Source organism: Oryctolagus cuniculus, chromosome 5, assembly GCF_051225735.1.
Source record: "Oryctolagus cuniculus isolate XC-2025 breed Fujian yellow rabbit chromosome 5, ASM5122573v1, whole genome shotgun sequence".
Classification (NCBI taxonomy): domain Eukaryota; kingdom Metazoa; phylum Chordata; class Mammalia; order Lagomorpha; family Leporidae; genus Oryctolagus; species Oryctolagus cuniculus.
In genome coordinates this window covers 50,881,040-50,900,988 of record NC_142871.1, presented here as the reverse complement: position 1 = coordinate 50,900,988, position 19,949 = coordinate 50,881,040, and the positions used below count along the sequence as shown (strand labels likewise).

Below are 19,949 nucleotides of genomic sequence, written 5' to 3'. Positions count from 1 at the left end.
AGCCGGCACGCTGCGGCCGATCCAAAGGCAGGAGCCAGGTGCTTCCTCCTGGTCTCCCATGCGGGTGCAGGGCCCAAGCACTTGGGCCATCCTCCACTGCCTTCCTGGGCCACAGCAGAGAGCTGGACTGGAAGAGGAGCAACCAGGACAGCATCCGGCACCCCAACTGGGACTAGAACCCGGTGTGCCGGCGCCGCAGGCGGAGGATTAGCCTAGTGAGCCGCAGCGCCAGCCAAGGACATTTTCTTTACATGGAGTAATTTCGCTTCGGGACGCTTTACCACTGGCAGTTATTTCCTTATCAAAACTCTCTCTCTCTCTCTCTCTCTCTCTCTCTCTCTCTCTCTCTGTAAATGACAACAGGCTCTTTATGCAGAAGTTGACACTTGAGTTCAAAGGTTTGACCTAAAAGCTTTTGGTCCGTTTATCTGGTTGGCTTTTAATTAACACTAAAATTGCATTAATTACATTAGTCCAGCCAAGACCTCTGGGATCAATGTGTAACCAGCAAGTGGTTCCTTGAAGGACTGTGATGTTAGCTGATCTCGCCTACCTGGTATCCAAGCCAAGACCTGGGACATATTAACTACTACAGGTTTTTATTTTTTTGCAATCAAGAGGAAATAGTATCCTTTGATGGAATATCATGATGCTCCCTTCATATTACAAGGAGATCTAAAACATGATTTTTTAACTAATACCATTTTCATATAGTTTGTTATCTCAAAAGAGTTTTAATATTTGTAATTTTTAAAAAATCATTCTTTTAACTCATGTATGCATCCTACAGCTTCAAATGCATCCTACAGCTTCCTTTGCCGTTGGTTCACCCTCCAATGGCCGCCGCTGCAGCCGGCGCACCGCGCTGATCCGATGGCAGGAGCCAGGAGCCAGGTGCTTTTCCTGGTCTCCCATGGGGTGCAGGGCCCAAGCACCTGGGCCATCCTCCACTGCACTCCCTGGCCATAGCAGAGAGCTGGCCTGGAAGAGGGGCAACCGGGACAGAATCCGGCGCCCCAACCGGGACTAGAACCCGGTGTGCCGGCGCCGCAAGGTGGAGGATTAGCCTATTGAGCCACGGCGCCGGCCTTTTTTTTTTTTTTTTTTTTTTTTTTTTTTTTTACATGCCAGCAGTACATATTTATTATCATGAAAGGTCAAAAGACATACAAGGCCCACTATTATTAGTATAACCACACATGTGAATTATCACTTAGCAACATGGAGTGAAGACAGTTATATATTTATATTCAAAAATTTACACATACACACCCTCTCTTTCATGTGCTCACCATACACTGCTAAAAAAGCAGGAGGCATTAAGCTGCGGTTCCAATATACATAACATATTGAAATATCTCAAGCATAAAAACTGTACTTAAGTTGCAAAAATAAAGTTTCTTTCTTCAAACATTTTGATCTGAGCTCAAGCAAAGCAAATAATGAACATCAATGATTTTCATACTATTTCACACAGTTTAAAACAATTACCATAAAAGGGTCAACAGTTGCAGGAAACCTGAAAATATGGAGGTTATAGGAGTGAATGTATTTTAAAAAAAGTCTACAGCAGATCTGTTTCGCCCTGGCTCTCAAATATTTAAGAAACATAATTTACTACACTGAACCTGAAAGTTAAGCCAGAACAAACTGACAAACAAATATTATTACTGCAAACACAGCATCATTGCCCTTTAGTTTCTTTAGATAATTCACTAGTGCAAGAGCATCTTTTACCTGAAAGATTAAGAGTACTCATACAAAGCTATTTCCTTTATTCTTTAAAAAGTGCCACATACTATACTTCTTATTAAAAAACATAACACACAAACTAATGAAAAACCGTTTGTCTCCATCTCTCTTTTTCTAGTAGAGACACAATAATTTTTTTAATTGAAGTATCCTGTAAGGAATTTGTTTATGGATTTGTCATGTTCAAAACAACTAAACTGTTTTTTAGATTTTTTTTTAGCTGTGCAAACCTAGGAAGTTATTAGGATTAATGACTTATAACTAGTAAAGTCACTAATTATGAAAACATCTTTAATAATCAATGAATTAGAATTAGCTTGAATTATATAAAAATGAGCAAAAGTTAGAGGTATTTCACTTTTTAAACTGTCAAGCAGATCAACCTTAGCAGTCAAGCTCTGTTCTTTAGTTATTCAAGAGTAAACTTGCAGGGTATAAGCATGTAAGTCTGTAGTGTGTGTGCGTGTCCTAAAACAGATTTTTTTAGAGTAGTTTTAGATTTACAGCAACACTGGGAAGAAAGTACAGAGTTCCCATGTATTACCCACAAATGTACAACCTCTCCACCATCAACATCATACACCAAACTGATAAACCTATATTGACGTATCATTATCACCTAAAGTCCCCGCCTGCACCAAAGGTCACTCTCAGAGTGGTATATTTTACAGGTTTTGACAAATGTACAATGACACAAATCCACCACTATACATACACAGAGCACATATTTTTTAACTGCTCCAAAAATCCTCTGCTGTGCCTGTTCATCCCTGTCTCTCTTCAATCTCGATCTGATTACTGTCTCCACAGTGTGACCCTGCACAGATTACCACATAAGTGCAGTCAGTATCACACAGCATGTGGCCTTTTCAGAATGGCTTATTTCACACAGAAATGTGCATTTAAGTTTCCTTCCAGTCTTTTCATGGCTTGATGGTTCATTTCTTAGTACTTAATAATATTTCATTGTCTGGATTTGGCATGGCTTATTCATTTACCTACTGAAGGACATCTTGGTTATTTCCAAGTTTTAGCAATTATGAATAACACTATTATCAATAGACCTGTAACTGTAGGGCACAGTATGGTTTTTTTGTTGTTTAAATTTATTGGATTTATTTTTATTTATTCAAAAGGTAGAGCAATAGAGGGAGATAGACAGATAGAGTACCATCTTCCATCCTTTGGTTCACTTTCCAAATGGAGAAACAGCCACGACTGGGCCAGATGCAAGCCAGGAGCTCCATCTGGGTCTCCCCTGGATGGCAGAGACCTCAGTATCTGATCCAGCATCTGCTACTTCCCAGGATGTGCATGAGCAGAAAGCTGGACTGGAAATGGGACTTGATTGCAGGCACTTCGATATGGGATACAAGCGCTCCAAGCAGAGAGATAATCTGCCGTGCCGCAATACCAACCAAAGTGTTTCTTTTTACAAATTAAAACCTGAAATTACTACTCTTTTAACTGAAGTGTTATGAAGGATAAACTTTAAATTAAATAGACTAGGTATAAGATTTTACATATTACAGGAAAAAATGATTACTCAAAATAATCCATTATTAATAAGTGGAACATCCATTGTCATCCTAGAGTTCATAATCATCTTATGAGACTCTGCAAGCAATACTTTTGTATATTGCAAATAAATTTTTTAAAATTATTATCTGGGCATAGCAATAAAAATGAGTAAAAAGAGATATTTCAAAAATTGCTTATGAAATGTAATATTTGTGTTTTACTACCAAAAATGTTGGTTCCTAAGTATAATATTTGAGTAGCAACTAGTCATTTCATAAGACTTAAAGTCCATAATTGGGGGCTGATGTGTGATGTAGTCAGCTAAGCCTCTGCCTGCTATGCCGGCATCCTATATGGGTGCCGGTTCATGTCCCAGCTGCTCCTCTTCCAATCCAGCTCTCTGTTATGGCCTGGGAAAGCAGTAGAAGATGGCCCCTACACCCACGTGGGAGACCTGGAAGAAGCTCCTGGCTCCTGGCTTCAGATATGCACAGCTCCAGCCATTGCAGCCATCTGGGGAGTAAACTAGTGGATGGAAGATCTTTCTCTTTGTCTTGCCCTCTCTCTGTAACTCTACCTCTCAAACAAATAAATAAAAATCCTTTTTTAAGAAAGTCCATAAATGGCATGTTCCAAAAAGGTACTTTTTTTATCTTTATAATAGAAATAGCCAATATTTATTAACAGTTCTATGTTGGAAAGTATGTAAAGTATTTGCATATTTTCTCAGTCCCTCAAAGCAACAAAGTCATCTCGCCATTGAGAGTCACACTGCACAGATGAGCAAATCAAAATGTTAAGTACATTTTCTAAGGTCAGACCTGTGACAAGTGGTGGCTGGCTCTGAATCCAGGCCAACTCTGAAACCTAAGATATATTGTCTTGTACATTGTCCTGAGTCGAACACATGACCCAAGAAATCTGAGAGAAACTTGCCTGCCAAATAGACTTCTAAATAAACTGCTACTAATGTGCTGTTAGTATGCATCTGCTAGAGTTTCCATCTCCTATTTAATTATTCTGAGAAAATTTAACTTTTAAGGTGAAGCTTTCAGAAATATGACATGTAAAACCAGCTTCCAATCTTTCTTCTGAAAAGTGTACAGACACAGGGAGAAACATTAAATACCCTGGTACAATAAGGGCTGAAAACAACAATCTCTCTTGCTTCTGGCATGCTGTGGGAAAAAGTTATTAGTGTTAGGAAAAAACTGTGCTTTATGGCAACTTTAACCACTAAAATTCCTTTATTTCAAAGATATGTGTTCATCTTTGAGTATATTACGTAGTTAGCTCATAATCTTTATTTTTGGTTTCACTGCAGATGACATGGTCATCACCAGTAGAATACCCTAATAATTTAATTTTGTGGCTAGTGAAAAAATACATATTAATCAATATACTAGTTTAAATGTCAGTAGCAGTCTAAAAATTATTCTAAATTGGCAACATCAGAGATACTGATTATTTTCAAAAGCCTCCTCTGTTATAGTTTCAATTAGTCTTCTACTATGTTACTAAAACTATTACTGGGGGCCAGCATTTTGGTGTAATAGGTAAAGCCACCGCCTGCAGTGCCAGCATCCCATTTGGGCACTGGTTCGAATTCTGGCTACTCCACTTCTGATCCAGCTCTCTGCTGTGTCCTGGAAAAGCAGCAGAAGATGGCCCAAGTCCTTGGGTCCCTACACCTGCATAGGAAACCGGAGGAAGCTCTTGGTTCCTGGCTTTGGAATGGCATAGCTCTGGCCATTGTAGTCATCTGGGGAGTGAAGCATCGCATGGAAGACCTCTCTCTCTGCTTTTGCCTCTCTGTAACTCTGCCTTTCAAAATCAATCAATCAATCAATCAATCTTAAAAAAATAAACTATTACTGGAAATAACAGAATTATTTGAACTGTATAAGATATATTACTATATTTAAGGCAACATTAATATCCATATGTATGTATCATTATCATACTATAAAACAGATTGTTTATGGATTGATGATCATCTGAAACATTCTAGAAATGACAGCAGGTATATCCTGTACCTGAAAATACATTACTCTAGCCATTCTAGTAGAGCTTTAAAATTCGATAAAGCTTGACTTTTTTTCAAATGGTAAAAAAGATAATCATCATTCATTCTATGGCTGCAGGATGGCAAGTGCCCAGCATTAAATATATGCCAGATTCAGCGACCTGTTAAAATAGACTGCATTACTTTGTATTAGCTTTGAGTACAACGACTTCCAATTTTGTACAGTGATTTTATGGCTGAAAAATCGGCCAAAGATCTCCATAAATTTAGGAAGGAAAAAAATGTCAAGTTTGTCAGCAGAGATCAAATTATTTTACTATTCAAAAGACTAGTCAAAGCCGAAAAACAATAATAAAAATGGAAAAATATCCTACCTATTCCAGACACTATAGATTGATTTGCCCCACACCAAAAATCTATTTTTCCCTTTGCTTTTCCCAGAATAGAAGCTATAAAAGTCAAATGTGTGCTGTCTCAGCCTCTGCACAGCAAGAAGTGACCAACAGACACATGCCAAGGTCTGTGGGTGGCCATGTTTTCCCTGGCCCTCTGCCTTGCACCAAAGTGTGCCGCACAGAGGCGTGCTGTCACAGTGCAGACATGCTGCCATCCATGAGTGAAAAGCCAGGGGAACTGCTGGGACCTAGACCCTCGCAGGAGTCAGCTGGTTTTGTTTAAAGTTCAAAGGTTATTTCACTATTAACAGATAGGCTACAGCCACTAAGGTTTTTAACATTTAAGAGCTATCTTTTGGTTGTTTTTATGAAACTTGAGTGATTTGTTCAAAATTGAACTCCATACCACCCCCCCCAACTTGGGAAAATATGAAGCTTTTTTCCCTGCAATATGTCTTTTCATTATATTGTTTGATAGCTTCAACTATTTTTTTTAAAGATTTATTTATTTATCTGAAAGAGTTACACAAAGAGAGGAGAGGCAGAGAGAGAGAGAGGTCTTCGATCCGCTTGTTCGCTCCCAACTGGCCACAACAGCCAGAGCCACGCAGATCTGAAGCCAGGAGCCAGGAGCTTCTTGCCAGTCTCCCATGAGGGTGCAGGAGCCCAAGGACTTAGGCCATCCTCCACTGCTTTCCCTGGCCATAGCAGAGAGTGGGATTGGAAATGGAGCAGCCGGGACACGGACCGGTACCCATATGGGATGCCGGCGCTGCCACAGCGCTGGCCCCACTTTAACTATTTTCAAAGTTGGACAGGCGACAGTTGTATTATAATCAATAGGATTTACTAGAAATTATAGGCAGGCCCTCTGATCAAGCTTTGTATGATGTGTAAAGTTGGAGGGCACAAGCAGAAGAGGTAAATATTCGAGTTCCAGGATTTACTTAGAAAACAGCAACATCATGGAATACTTCAAGTAGTTTTCCCCTACACCCACGACTATCCTGGTATCCCTCGCTGAGTCTCTGAAATTCAGACTCAGATCTCAATTCTACTCTGAGGACTACATGTTTGAAAAAGTAAAATATTTGCTTTATCTGGAATAAACTATTCAAGTAAATACTGCTATCAAAGAAGATGACATACCATTTTTGGATAAAAGCCTCAAGTATTAATTAAAGCATCTCCAATAATTTGCTCACAATGCTAGTAAAAACTGATTCACCCAGATAACTGCATCTCATTTTGTTAACTATACTAAACAGCTTTGGCTTTTGAAAAGAGCTTTGGTTAAAAATATTTTTAAAATTAACATTTTTACTAAGTACTGTACCTAAGGTTAGCAAAATAATACTATTTGAAATGTAATTTTATCTACTTTTACAGATGATCATAACGAAGCTATAATTCCTTTTTTCTCAAGTGTAAAGTTTTCACCCTAAAACATGTATATAAAGCTTCCCCCAAGTTTCATTATAACTACACCAAATTTTATTTAAAATGGAACTGTATATTTGTAATATTCCACTATCAATTTCCATATAAACTGACTCTCTTAATACCACGCATTTTCTTTTCATTGTTTGAACAACATTAGAATTCCATATCCTTCATTTCTGAAAACAAGATTGTTGTTCCAAATGGAAAAGTATGACCTTCTGCTGTTGACAGAAAATACCTTCCCAGTACTGAATATCAAAACTGTCCTTGGCTCAGGACTTTCTAACTTGATTTAAAATATCCTTGTTTAAAATGCTCCATCAAACCAGGAGAGTATTTTGCCTTCTATCAGGATGCTCTATCAGAATTTACCTGGGAGATATCCATCCTGCCTCCTTCTTTGGTTCCCTCTTGGTAAGCAGCCTCCACCCTCACCCCAGCAACTAACTACTCACCTGTAGTTTCCAACAAGGAAGTGAGGTCCCAAAATGTAATGGATCCAACACATGGCCTACAGCGTCTGCACTGGGCAATGGTGAAGACATTTCAGGAAAACGCTCCTGTACTGCAGGTGCTGGCTACTGCACCATGTGCGGTCACACCTGTGTCAGCCAGGCAGAAAGCAAGTTCTTGAAGAGATTCAATTGGGCAGCAGGGAAGAACCTGTCAGGGTGCAGGACTCTCCAGACCAAATCCCATTCCCTGTTCCTTGGTGACAGGTTGAACCATTTATTGCTTCCACAAACATCCTCTGAGCACCTACAGCTACAAGGTCTATCCTGCATTCAATTTTTGTCCATAAGGGACTCACTAGTGCACAGCTGTAAGTCTAATCTTTTCAGTGACACCTAGTGCTCTAATTCTGGTTCCACTTTGAGTTTTTTGTTTTGTTTTGTTTTTTTCCTCTCCCTGATTTGAATCCTCAGGTACTAGGATCTACTCATCTTACATCCATGACTATTATGATATCCCTCGCTGGTAGTCTCTGAAATCCAGACTCACATCTCAATTCTACTCCGAGGACTACTGGTACCAAACATCTCTTGTAAAGGAAATATGTTCTGAGTATGACCTCTAGTCTTTGGGCCCATTAGCCCAGGCCCAGACTATCTAATAAAATGCCATTATTTTTACTGAAATTAGGTAATGTTCCCCTTCCTCAGATCAATTAATTTTTGATGGAGAAATTTCATCAACTCCCCGTATTTTATGGATAAAGCTATTAGTTTTTCTAAAATGTCTTTGGCATGAGGTTCTGAATTACAAAGTGGCAGAACAAGCTGTGGGTAGCAGTCATTTCACAATGGAAAGAAGGTCGGGACTCATTTTCAGCTGCAGTAAGCTCGATGTGCAGCATGCCGCTCCAAAACACAGCCAAGTCTGCAGCAAGATGGCTACTGACATAGGAGGGTTCTAGTATCTCGAGATTGCAGGAAACAAACCCTCGAAAGATGCCAATTACATTTAAAGCGGATCCCTCTGAATTACAGAGTCTGTGAAGAAGCAGTCATCACTGTTTCACCACTTTAGAGGGTGTCACCAAAATAAACTCGTCAAGATTAACACAAAAATCACATCACAAAATAGCAATTCTGTTGTAAACTGCTTTTTTCCACACTTGCAGTAGCTCTGATTTGAAAATGTGGCATATAGATTTGAGTGCAACATGTTTTGTTTCTTCCCTTTCAATGAGATGTCAGGGTGCTTCCTTTACGCCCATAGATTCAAAGTTGTAACATAATGACCCAAAAAGGATTGAGTAGGTATCGCCCTTGCTACAACATGCTCCTTTTGCTAACATTTGTAAGTCAATAATTTGCTAAATGCCACAAGACAAATGTATTGCCATTATAATATGACCACAATCTTATTTGCATCACCAATACACAGCAACTGTATCACGTAATCAAGTATTTTGAGTAGCTAATTCATGCCAGGCATAGCTGTTCAATCCATAGTGATGTACAACTGCAAATTACCTTTGTGTTTTTCTCTTGTGGTTCTCAATTTCTCTAAATAGACAACAGAGTGGGAAGCATTGGAATGTGCCCAGTTCTTTCCTACCCTCCAGGAACGGTGGGCTCACCAGCTCTGTGGTAACGCAGGTGCTGGTAACTAACTGTCCAGTTACCAAAAGGACAAATTGTGTGAACACAAGAACGGATGAATGGGATCTCAGGTAGTGAGAGAGACTCAAGTAGGTAAAACTGAGGGAGAAGTGACAGGAGCAAGTGATGGTGGGAAAAGTAGTTAAGGAATACAGCATAGAACATTTAACACTTTTAGATATGCTCATGGGATGGGAGAACGTGAATACAGGAAATGCAAATGCTTTACATAATATTGAGAAATAAAAATGAAACTGGCAAAAATGTTTTGGGCCTTGCAAATCATAGACTATAGTACAGGACTGTCTATACCATTACAGTATCCCAACACACATAGTAATAGCAAGTTTTCAAGTTCAGGTAATTTATTTTCTTACGATCTTCAAAACAAAGCTCAATGGAAAATTAGGAAATCAAGAAAATCAGAAATTTCACTCAACTTTCCACAGGAACAGGATTTTTCCTACCCCTAAATGTGTACTGCATAGGATAAGCACACTGTTTTCCGGTGATATTTGTGTTACTTTTTTTTTTTTTTGCCAGGCAGAGTTAGACAGAAAGAGAGACAGAGAGTTATAGACAGTGAGAGAGAGACAGAGAGAGGTCTTCCTTCCATTGGTTCACTTCCCTAATGGCCCTAATGGCCGGCACAGCGCCGATCCAAAGCCAGGAGCTCCGTACTTCCTCCCGGTCTCCCATGCGGGTGCAGGGACTCAAGCACTTGGGCCATCCTCTACTGCCCTCCCGGGCCACAGCAGAGAGCTGGACTGGAAGAGGAGCAACCGGGACTTGAACCTGGCGCCCCAACCGGGACTAGAACCCATGGTACTGGCGCTGCGGGCGGAGGATTAGCCAAGTGAGCCACAGCGCTGGCCATATGTTACATTTAATAATAAAGTAGATATGGAGTACACTAGAAAATTTTTTTTATTATTTTTTATTTTCTACTTTTCATTTAATTGTAGACTTCACAGCCCCAGGGGTCTCAGGTATGAATATCCTCACTGTGAAAACTCAGTTAGGACACATGAAGAAGCTATTTGCAACTGAAGTTGTTACTGAAGCCTTTTAAACAGAGTGATGAAACCCTCGTGCTATGGACACTAGCGTAGGCCATTCTTTCTGTCGGGTTGGGGCAGCCCTGTGCTTTCCAGGATGCTCTGCAGCATCGCTATTCTCCAAACACTCAGTGCCTGCAGCCCACCCCTAGGTGCGACAGCTACTGTCCCCAGATATTGTCAAGTGTACCCCAGGAGACAAAGCAGCTCTGAGAGCCAAGCATTGAAGCAAACTGTTCTATTAGGATAACAATCCCAATACTTACACAGCATTATGCATCAGTCAAGATTCTAAGCATTTTACACATAACACGACTTGCAATTCAATCCTGCATAAAAACTCCATCACGCAGGGCCTGTTTTAGGCTCCATTTCACAGATGAGGAAACCAAGATACTTGGGAGTTTAAGTAACTTGCTGAGGGTCACTGGCCATACAAGTGGCAGAGAGAGGAATCAATGCAGAGTCTGGCTCCAGAGTTTGTACTCCTGATTTCTACACTACACCTGCTAAAATACAGGAAGAATAACCACAAATCAAGATTTTTTCATTCAAGATTTTCAATTTTTATTTATTTTTACTTATTTTTTGATAAGTAGAGAAAGAGAGAGAGAAAGAGATGAAGAAAGATCTTCCATCTCCTTGTTCTCTCCCCAAAATGTTCATTACAGCCAGTGCTGAGCCAGGCTGAAGTCAGGAACCTGGGCTTTAATTCAGGTCTCCTAGGTGGGTAGCAGAGACCCAAGTTCTTGAGCTGCTGCTTCCCAAGGTGCGTATTAGCAGGAAACTGAATCAGGAACAGAATAGGTAGCAATCAAACCAGGCACTCTGACAATGGAATGCAGACATCCCAAGCAGCAACTTAATCTCTACAAGGAATGCCTGCCCCTCATTCAGGAATTTTAGTAGTCTTGTAACATTGGATATCTTAAATATATATGTTGCACGCAGGATACTCATTTGTAAAACAGAAACAATAATGGGATTAAAATAAAATACTCTATCAAAGGCAATTAGTAAGGCTTCAACAAAAGTTTAGGAAAGAATGCAATGTTCTTCCTATTTTTTAATACTCCTTACACATCAATACATCATCTTCAGTTTCCTTCCCTGTGTAACTACATATAGTAACAGCTGGTTATACAAAGGAACTACTGTATACCTACTTTCTTTTGATTTGGTTTACTCCTACCAGTAACTTGAGATTCAAAACACCTTTTGGGTAACATCTTTTGTTTGCTGAGCATGAGTCATAACAACAGGCACATGAGTCACTAGTGACTGCTGAGTATCTCTATGTATGTAAGGCACTGTGCTCGGGTTCCACACTCTATATGCACATCGTATTCACAAGTGATAAGCGGAACAAATGGCCTCCAACACCCAATGTCTATGCTTGTATTAGTTATTTTTCATCACTGCATGAAATACCTGAGGCAGGCTAACTTTATGAAGAAAAGTGGTTTATTCTGGCTCATGGTTCTAGAGGTCAGTGCCTGGGGGCCTCATCTGATGCTGGCCTTCATGCTGATAGTCTTAAGGTAACGCACAGCATTATGTGGTAGGAGTCAGGAAGCAGGCACGTCTGTCTGTATCCGTGGGGTCTCTTTTATCCTCCTCTTAATGCTACCAGGATTCAATCATGGGCACCCATCCTCATGCCCTAATCTAATCACACCAGTTTCCAAAGGCTCCCACCTAAACACCATAGCCCATAGTCAGATTAGGTTTCTACCTCCTTAATCCATTGACAAAAGACTTTGGGAATTAAACTCCTGCTTGAGATGGAGAAAGTGGAGACAAATCACATTCAAACTATAGTAATGCTTTAATCTCTTAACCTGTGAATGTTATTTTATATACAAAAGGGCATTGGAAGATATAAGTAAACTTACTTAAGAATGATTAAAGTGACCTTAAAATTAGAGACTAGTCTGCATTGTCCAGGCAGGTAGACCCATTTTAATCACCTGATCCCATAAAGGCAAAAAACATTCTGCAGCTGGGGCACAAGAATTGAAGCAGAAGGGAAAGTCACAGAGATTCAAGTGACTAGGACTTGATGGGATATTGCTTGCTTGGAAATGGATGGAGTATGTTCCTTTTGGAGCACATACAATGGTACCTTTTGATCTGTGGGGAATGTGTTCCAAGAATCAGTAGAGGAGTGAACTCTTAAACACACTAAGCCATACATATAGTATGTTTTCTCCAACACATATGTACCTATGATAAGGTTTAATTTATAAATCAGGTATAGTAAACACTTAACAACAACAATAAAATAAAACAAGTAAAACAGTATACTGTACTAAGGGTTATATGAATGTGGGCTGTCTCTTGAAATAGCCAAGACAAATATTCATGTTTTCACACTGTAACTGATCATGAGTAACTGAAAATGCAGACAGGAGAGAGGTTGGGGGAGGATGGCTACTGTATTATAACAGTGGAACCATAGAGAGAATAGCATGGGCCTGTGCAAGAATGACTAGCAAATTTATAAAACATTCTATATTTTTAAGATTGTACAACATGGTGAATATACTTAAATGTATTTTTATCCTGGAAAGTTGCTGAGAGTTGATTTTAAGTGCTCTTACCAAAAAAAAAAAAAAGGTGAGGTAATTGATATGTTAATTAGTTGGATTTAGTCATTCTACATGGAAATGTATTTAAAAACATGATACATGCAAAAAATACATATGCATTTTATTTGAATGAATGAATGAACACAAGGGTACTTCAAAAAGTCAGTGGAAAATGGAATTGATAGTTTATTTTGATGCAAAAATTTTGAAGTTCATATATCTTTCTTTCATAATACAATTCCCATGAACTTTTTTTAAAAAAAAAGTTTATTTGAAAGGCAGAGTTACACAGATAGGGAAAGAGAGAGATATCTTCCACCCACGAGTTCACTCCCCAAATGGCTGCAACAGCCAGGACTAGGCCAGATTGAAGTTTGAAGCAAGGAGTTTCTTCTGGGTCTCCCACATGGGTGGAGGGAACCCATCCACTTGGGCCATCCTCTGCTGCTTTTCTAGGTGCATTAGCAGAGGGCTGGATTGGAAGTGGAGCAGCCAGAACTTGAACCAGTGCATACATATGGGTTGTTGACTTTGCAGGCTGCAGCTTTACCTGCTATGCCACAACTCCAGCACCTCCATGAACTTTTTGAAGACCCCCTCACAGAAAATAGAGAGGGGCAACTGTAACAAAAAATGCAGGTGGCTTTGAGGAGTTGAGAGTCTCCTGGCTGACAGCCAGCAGGACATGGTGACCTCAACCCTACAGTTGCAAGGAACTGAATTCTGCCAACAACACAAACAAACTTCTAAGCAGATTCTCTCCCGAGGACTGCAGCTAACAGCCCATGCCAGGCAACATCTCCTTTTTGGTATATGAGACCCAATGCAGAGAAACTAAACAAGCCTAGTGCAACTCTGATGAATGGAACTGTGAATTAGTAATTGATTCTGTTTTAAGCCATGATGTTTATGACTATTTGTTACAGCAGCAAAAGAACATGCTCAGGACAAGCAGGAAATTTGGCCACCGATAAATAATGAATTAGCAAAGGCAGGTAGGAGTTTAGAAAATCGGGTCTTTCAAACCCTTAAACTATTTCCTTAAATAATCATATCTGCATTGATTTCCTAACATGCAAACTGTTTAGCATCCACTTACAGGCTTCTAACAGATGCCATGAAACGCAGGCACGGTCATCAACTTTCACAGATGAGAGACAGAGACTCAAAGGCACTGTGTATGGATGGATGCAGGGTTGGACTGTTAAGAAGTGACACAGCTGTGAGCTCTTTCATCTCATTGCCTTTATAAACCTGTGCTGCCTTTAACAGCAAGAGAGTAATAAATATAGAGGTTTAAACAAAACGAGCCACAAAAACACAGGGGGAGAAATGATTTTCTGCTGGCAGAGGTAAAAACAAGTAAGAATTTATGGAACAGGTAAGATTTAAATCAGGTCTTGATGGACAGGTGGGATTTCAAAAGATGAATGGTACAACTTAATTTTTTAATTGATTCGGAATCAATTCCTTCTGTGTGTGCGAGCACATGTGTACGTGTGAGTGTGTATGTGTGTTTGTGGGTGTGTCAGAGAGAGAGGACAGGTCACCATTAAAGTGTTTGAAAAGAGAGAGAAAGAGAGAGAGAGAAACAGAGGGGGAAAGGTCACCATTAAAGTGTTTAAACTCCCCCACAGCATAAAATAGCAATATGGTAGTTACTAAGTGCTGACCATCTCAGGGCAGGTAAGTTTGGTTCACAATCTAGTATGTCGTAGGCATGCTTGCGTCATAGTTAATGGAACAACACAATGCTAATGCTGGTGAAATGTCATTCCAAAAACGCAGAACTAGGGGGCAGGTATTCTGTGTAGCAGTTAAGATGCAGACTGGGACCCCTGCATCCCATATCGGACTGCGTGGGTTCAAGTCTGAGCTCTGCTTCTTTTTTTGTTTCTTTATTTGACAGGTAGAGTTTACAGACAGTGAGAGAGAGAGAGAGAGAGAGAGAGAGAAAGGTCTTCCTTCCGTTGGTTCACTCCCCAAATGGCCGCCATGGCTGGCACTGAGCCAATCCGAAGGCAGGAGCCAGGTGCTTCCTCCTGGTCTCCCATGCGGGTGCAGGGGCCCAAGCACCTGGGCCATCCTCCACTGCCCTCCCGGGCCACAGCAGAGAGCTGGACTGGAAGAGGAGCAACTGGGACTAGAGACTAGAACCTGGCGCCCATATGGGATGCTGGCACCGCAGGCGCAGGATTAACAAAGCGAGCCACGGCGCTGGCCCCTGCGCTCTGCTTCTGACTCCAGCTTCCTGCTACTGCACACCCTGTGAGGCACCAGACGATGACTCAAGTATTTGGGTCCCTGCAACCTACATGGAAGACTTAAATGAAGTTCCAGGCTCCTGGCTTTGACTTGACCCAGGCCTAGCTACTGTGAGCATTTGGGAAATGAACTAGTCGCTGGAAAATCCCTCTCTGTTTTTCTTTCAAATAAATCAAAATAAAAAAAATATAGAAAAAAACAAAGAAGGCAGAATGTTCTGAAATGAATATATAGTATAAGTCCAGGAAATCTGCCTCTGACACCGAACACTGCAACAGAGAAATGTCTGATAACGATAATGAAGCAAAGCAGATATCTGGATGCAGCAGACACTGGGAGGCTCCTGTGCAGCCAGGCAAACTGCTCTTCCCTGTCACTCAGGAGGCTCTATGCCACACCCACATTGTGCTAAAAATCAATACTCCACCCCCTGGCCATAGCTGATTAGATACCTAACTGAAGCTGGGTCGGAGTCGCCATTCTGGCAATTTGGAATGGAGCCTCTCGGATGCTTACTAGGGACTCAATCAGTGCTTAAACGCATTGGCCATGTAAACCTGGAGGCTGACCCATAGGGAGCTTGTCTGCAGAGAAAAAAGTCAAACAAGTCTATCTAGAGATACAAGACCAAGTAGCCCAGGAAAAGAAATGAACAATAGCAGCTTTGGTTCCTGGTGCCTTCTAGACTTGTAGTTCCAGTCCCTCTGAGGTCCTGCTGTACTTTTTGACCAGGATCCATGAGATACCCCTTTTTATGTTTGTAATAAAACATCTCTAGGGGCCGGCACTGTGGCATAGTGGGTAAAGCCACTGCCTGCAGTGCCAGCATCCCATATGGGCACTGGTTTGAGTCCCAGGTGCTCACCTCCAATCCAGCTCTCTGCTATGGCCTGGGAAAGCAGTATAAGATGGCCCAAGTCCTTGGGCCTCTGCACCCATGTAGAGACCTGGAAGAAGTTCCTGGCTCCTGGCTTTGGATTGGCACAGCTCTGGCCATTGCGGCCATCTGGGGAGTAAACCAGATGGAAGACCCCTCTCTCTCTCTGCCTCTGCCTCTCTGTAACTGTCTTTCAAATAAATAAATCTTAAAAAAGAAAAGAAAACTCTGTCTTCCTTTAGTCTAAATTGAATGGATTTAAACTTACAAACAAATGATCACTTCTGTCAGGTTTTCAAAAAAGCATAAGAGGATCCTGTGTGTTCTCTGTTTCCAACACCTAGGAAAACCCCAAAGGTGGGGTAAATGTACTCTCCTGCTTCTCCACATTGGGCAGACTGGCCGAGGCCTGCTATGGAAAAACCAAACCAGGGAGCAGAGGCAGCCTCTCCAACATCCATGGCTACCAGCCCAGGCACTGTGCTCAGCTGTGCCCGGCAAGCCTTCCCTTGCCTACTCAAGTCTGTCATCCTTTGTCACTTTGCAGTAAGCACTATGCGGCCTCTCCAGTTCTGTCCACAGCGACCTTCTTGAAAGAGTTGCCTATAAGCTTCCTCAGCTACAATGCAGGAAGGTTACCTTCACCTACTTGTTACTAAATCCAAAAGTGATTCTCAATCCTTACACTTAACATTAAACATCTAAAAAACGTTCCTAAACGTCATACTCTGCTGGTTTTCTCACTGCATCTCTGAGCTCCTTCCCTGTCATTCTCTTACTCTATCTACTGAATGCCCATGTTCTTCAGGCTTCTTTGCCTTCATTTCTCCTAATGGGACATTCTGTCCTGAGGGATCTTCTTTACTTCCATGGTTGATGGTCTCAAGGTTGGTATCTCTGATCTGGACCTCTCTTTGCAATCTTGTATATTTCCTCCTGCTTACAAGAGAGCTATTCTAATTATACATTTCTCCTCACTATCACACCTCAAACCCCACAATCTGTCACCCCCTCCTCACTCCACTCCTCTACCTGGGATTTCAACTGCCATCCAACCCTTTGTTCAATTCAGGAACCCAGGTACCATCTCTTATTCAATTTCCTCCCTCATTCTCCAGAGTTAAGGGCTCACAAAGTTCTATACAATTCATTTTATCTTTATTTCAGAGTCAACAGAGACTGAGAGCTTCTGACCACTGGTTCACTCTCAAAATGTACACAATGGCCTGAGTTTGGGGTTCAAACCAGAAGCTGGGAATGCTCTGCAGGTCTCCCATTGAGTGGCAGAACTCAGCCATCACCACTGTCTCCCAGGGTCTGCATTAGCAGGAAGGTAGAGTCAGTCTAGCACCGGGAACCAAATCCAGGTTCCATGATGTGGGGCAAGGGTGTCTGAACCATTAGGCTAAACATTCTGCTTTTCAATTTTATTTTTTAAATTATCTCAAGGATCTGTTCACTTTCTCTAGCTCCACTACCCCTTTTTATATTTAGGCCATTGTCATCACTTATTTGCATTACTGATGAGCATTCTAACACATGTCCTTGACCCCAGCATCATCTGAAAATGCAAAAATGATATTATTTCCCCAATTTAAACATATCACCCCTCCTCCTGGTTCCCAAGAATATCAGGATAAAGACTACACATTTCACAAGATTTCTTCTCTGCTTTAGTTCTGTGGCCCACTTCTTAGCATGTTCTCAGCTACAATACTGTAGCTCAGTTCTCTGGCACCCAAACTAAACTTATCTTTTAATTCTGCATCTCCAGTGGTATTTGAAGTACCATGAATACCTACCTCACTGTGAATTTAGCATTCAAATTTCATCTATGTTAATATGGTTATACTTTTTATGGAATCTCTCATTTAAAAATTAAATAATTGTAAGGTTATATATTCCAAAATTTACAAGTCATAGTTTCCTCAGGGCCAGGAATAGAAAAGGAAACAAATTCTTAATTTGGCAGTCTTTCTCATAATGTTGATTTAAACAACTTTCTAGAACTCTCAATTATTTTTATTAGTGCTTAAAGCATTATTTTAAATAATTATATATGCACACAACCATGTATACATTATGTATATACATATTATTTAGGTATATCAAATGCATGAATACACACTAGTAAACATAATGCTTAATGTTGAGCACAATATTGCTCTTAAGAGAAGCTTTTCCAAAGAATCTGAACATGGGTTTTACTCTTAGAATCAAAGCATAGTGTTTGCCACAGCTGGGATGCAAACACTGCTCAAGGCCCTGGAGAGCGCCAATGCCCCAGAGGCCAAGAGAAGCCCAGTGGAGCCAGTGCCTGATGGCAGAATGCTTGTGAGGGTCAGACAGACCTGAGTTCAAATCTCCAGGAAGGCACACTGGAGCTTTTTAACTCTGGACAATTTTCTGAACTCTTTCTTAGCCTCAAGTTCATATGTGTAAAATGGAGGAAACAGTATTGAACTCAAGATCATTCTGAGAATTAAATGAGAATAGGTATATAAAGGGGTTGGCTCAGTGCCTAAAAAGAAGAAAACACTGGAACATGTGGCATGCAGCATTTAGTTGCATACTTTCAACACTCTAAAATTACAAATGTGGATAAAGCAGACAAAAATCTGTACAAGATTTAAAGAATCTAGTTATTGACTTTTTAATTATATAAGCATACAGATCTAGCTACATAGAAAATAGGTAAAGAGACATTCTCAGAACAGGAAGAGTAACAAATCCCTTATATGAGAAGGAAGAAGAAACGTATGTAGAGTATAACAAAGGCGCTGCACTTTTATGAAATGTCTGGTTTTAGTGGCTGCCACTATTTCAAACCTACAGAGAAAGATAATTACCAGGCACTGTTGTTGTTCATAAAACAAATACACCTAAAAATAGCTGAGGTTTAAAGCAATAAAATTCTCATTTTTAATATTAAGGCAAAATTCTACTTAAAAGAGAAATCTCCCACTTGGGATCTTGTTATGTAACAGTGGAGAACTGGAGTGCATTATATACAGCAGGCATTCTCTTTTAGAGTACTGCTGTGTTCTGTGCCCCCTGAGGGTTGTGAGGACGGAGCACTCCAGAGTGAAGTGTAGGAGCAGTGATCTCACCGTGCAGTGGGGGAAGAACCTTCCCTCCCTGCCAGTTTGCTTTATCACCTTCAAGTCAGATCCTGGAAGTGCTGCCTGCAAAGATCCCCTGTGCTCTGGAACACAGGGGCAACACAATCGTGATGCAGACTTCAAATCAAAGGCGTCACTTCCTGGGATAGCTCTGGAGCAACTCTATGGAGAGCTTAAGGCCCACAAACACATTAACCAATCGCCTAAGTAGACAGCTTTCTCCCTCAGGAATTCCAATCCGAGCAGCTGGAGAGTGCCTTGCAGGGCTCAGGGGAAAGGTAACCTGTCTGCAGGCAGTGGTGGTGTGGGTGATTCACGTGTCAGGCTTCCAGGAAGAGGAGAGCTGCCGAGATCCTGCTGACAAGCACACTCCATTCCTGATTATGAAGGTGACTAATAAGCGGATGTGTCTAATATTTATAACCCCACTTCTGCTGCTTTCCTGCTGTCTCCTTCTGTGCATCAGTGCTGCTCTCCTCTAAGACAAAACACCAAAGAATACACGTTGTAAACAGCAAGGCATGACAGAAAAAGGCAGTCAACAGGAAACTGATCAGAACTATGCAAGTGAAACTAACACCTGATTACTTGTGGCATATTTAGTTATCAAATCCTAAATCTCTCTTACCCCATCAGTCAAACACAGGAAACCTAGGTCTGAAGCTTTATGCATGAATACACACAGCCAGAGCAGTTTTCCTAATAAGGAATCCACAACTGGTTAACTCAGGCTAATACCTGGTATTACCTTTTGCCAAACTTCTTCCCTGTTTTCCAAGAAGCCCCTCTGA

The 19,949-nt window shown here is 40.9% G+C and overlaps 1 protein-coding gene and 1 pseudogene across 3 annotated transcripts in view; one reads left to right on the top strand and one right to left on the bottom strand.

Annotated features, from left to right (window-relative positions):
* The window catches only part of MAN1A1 (mannosidase alpha class 1A member 1), a 208,136-nt gene that overhangs the window by 171,717 nt on the left and 16,470 nt on the right, over positions 1–19,949 (bottom strand).
* On the top strand, positions 12,727–12,825 carry LOC127493335 (U6 spliceosomal RNA; annotated as a pseudogene).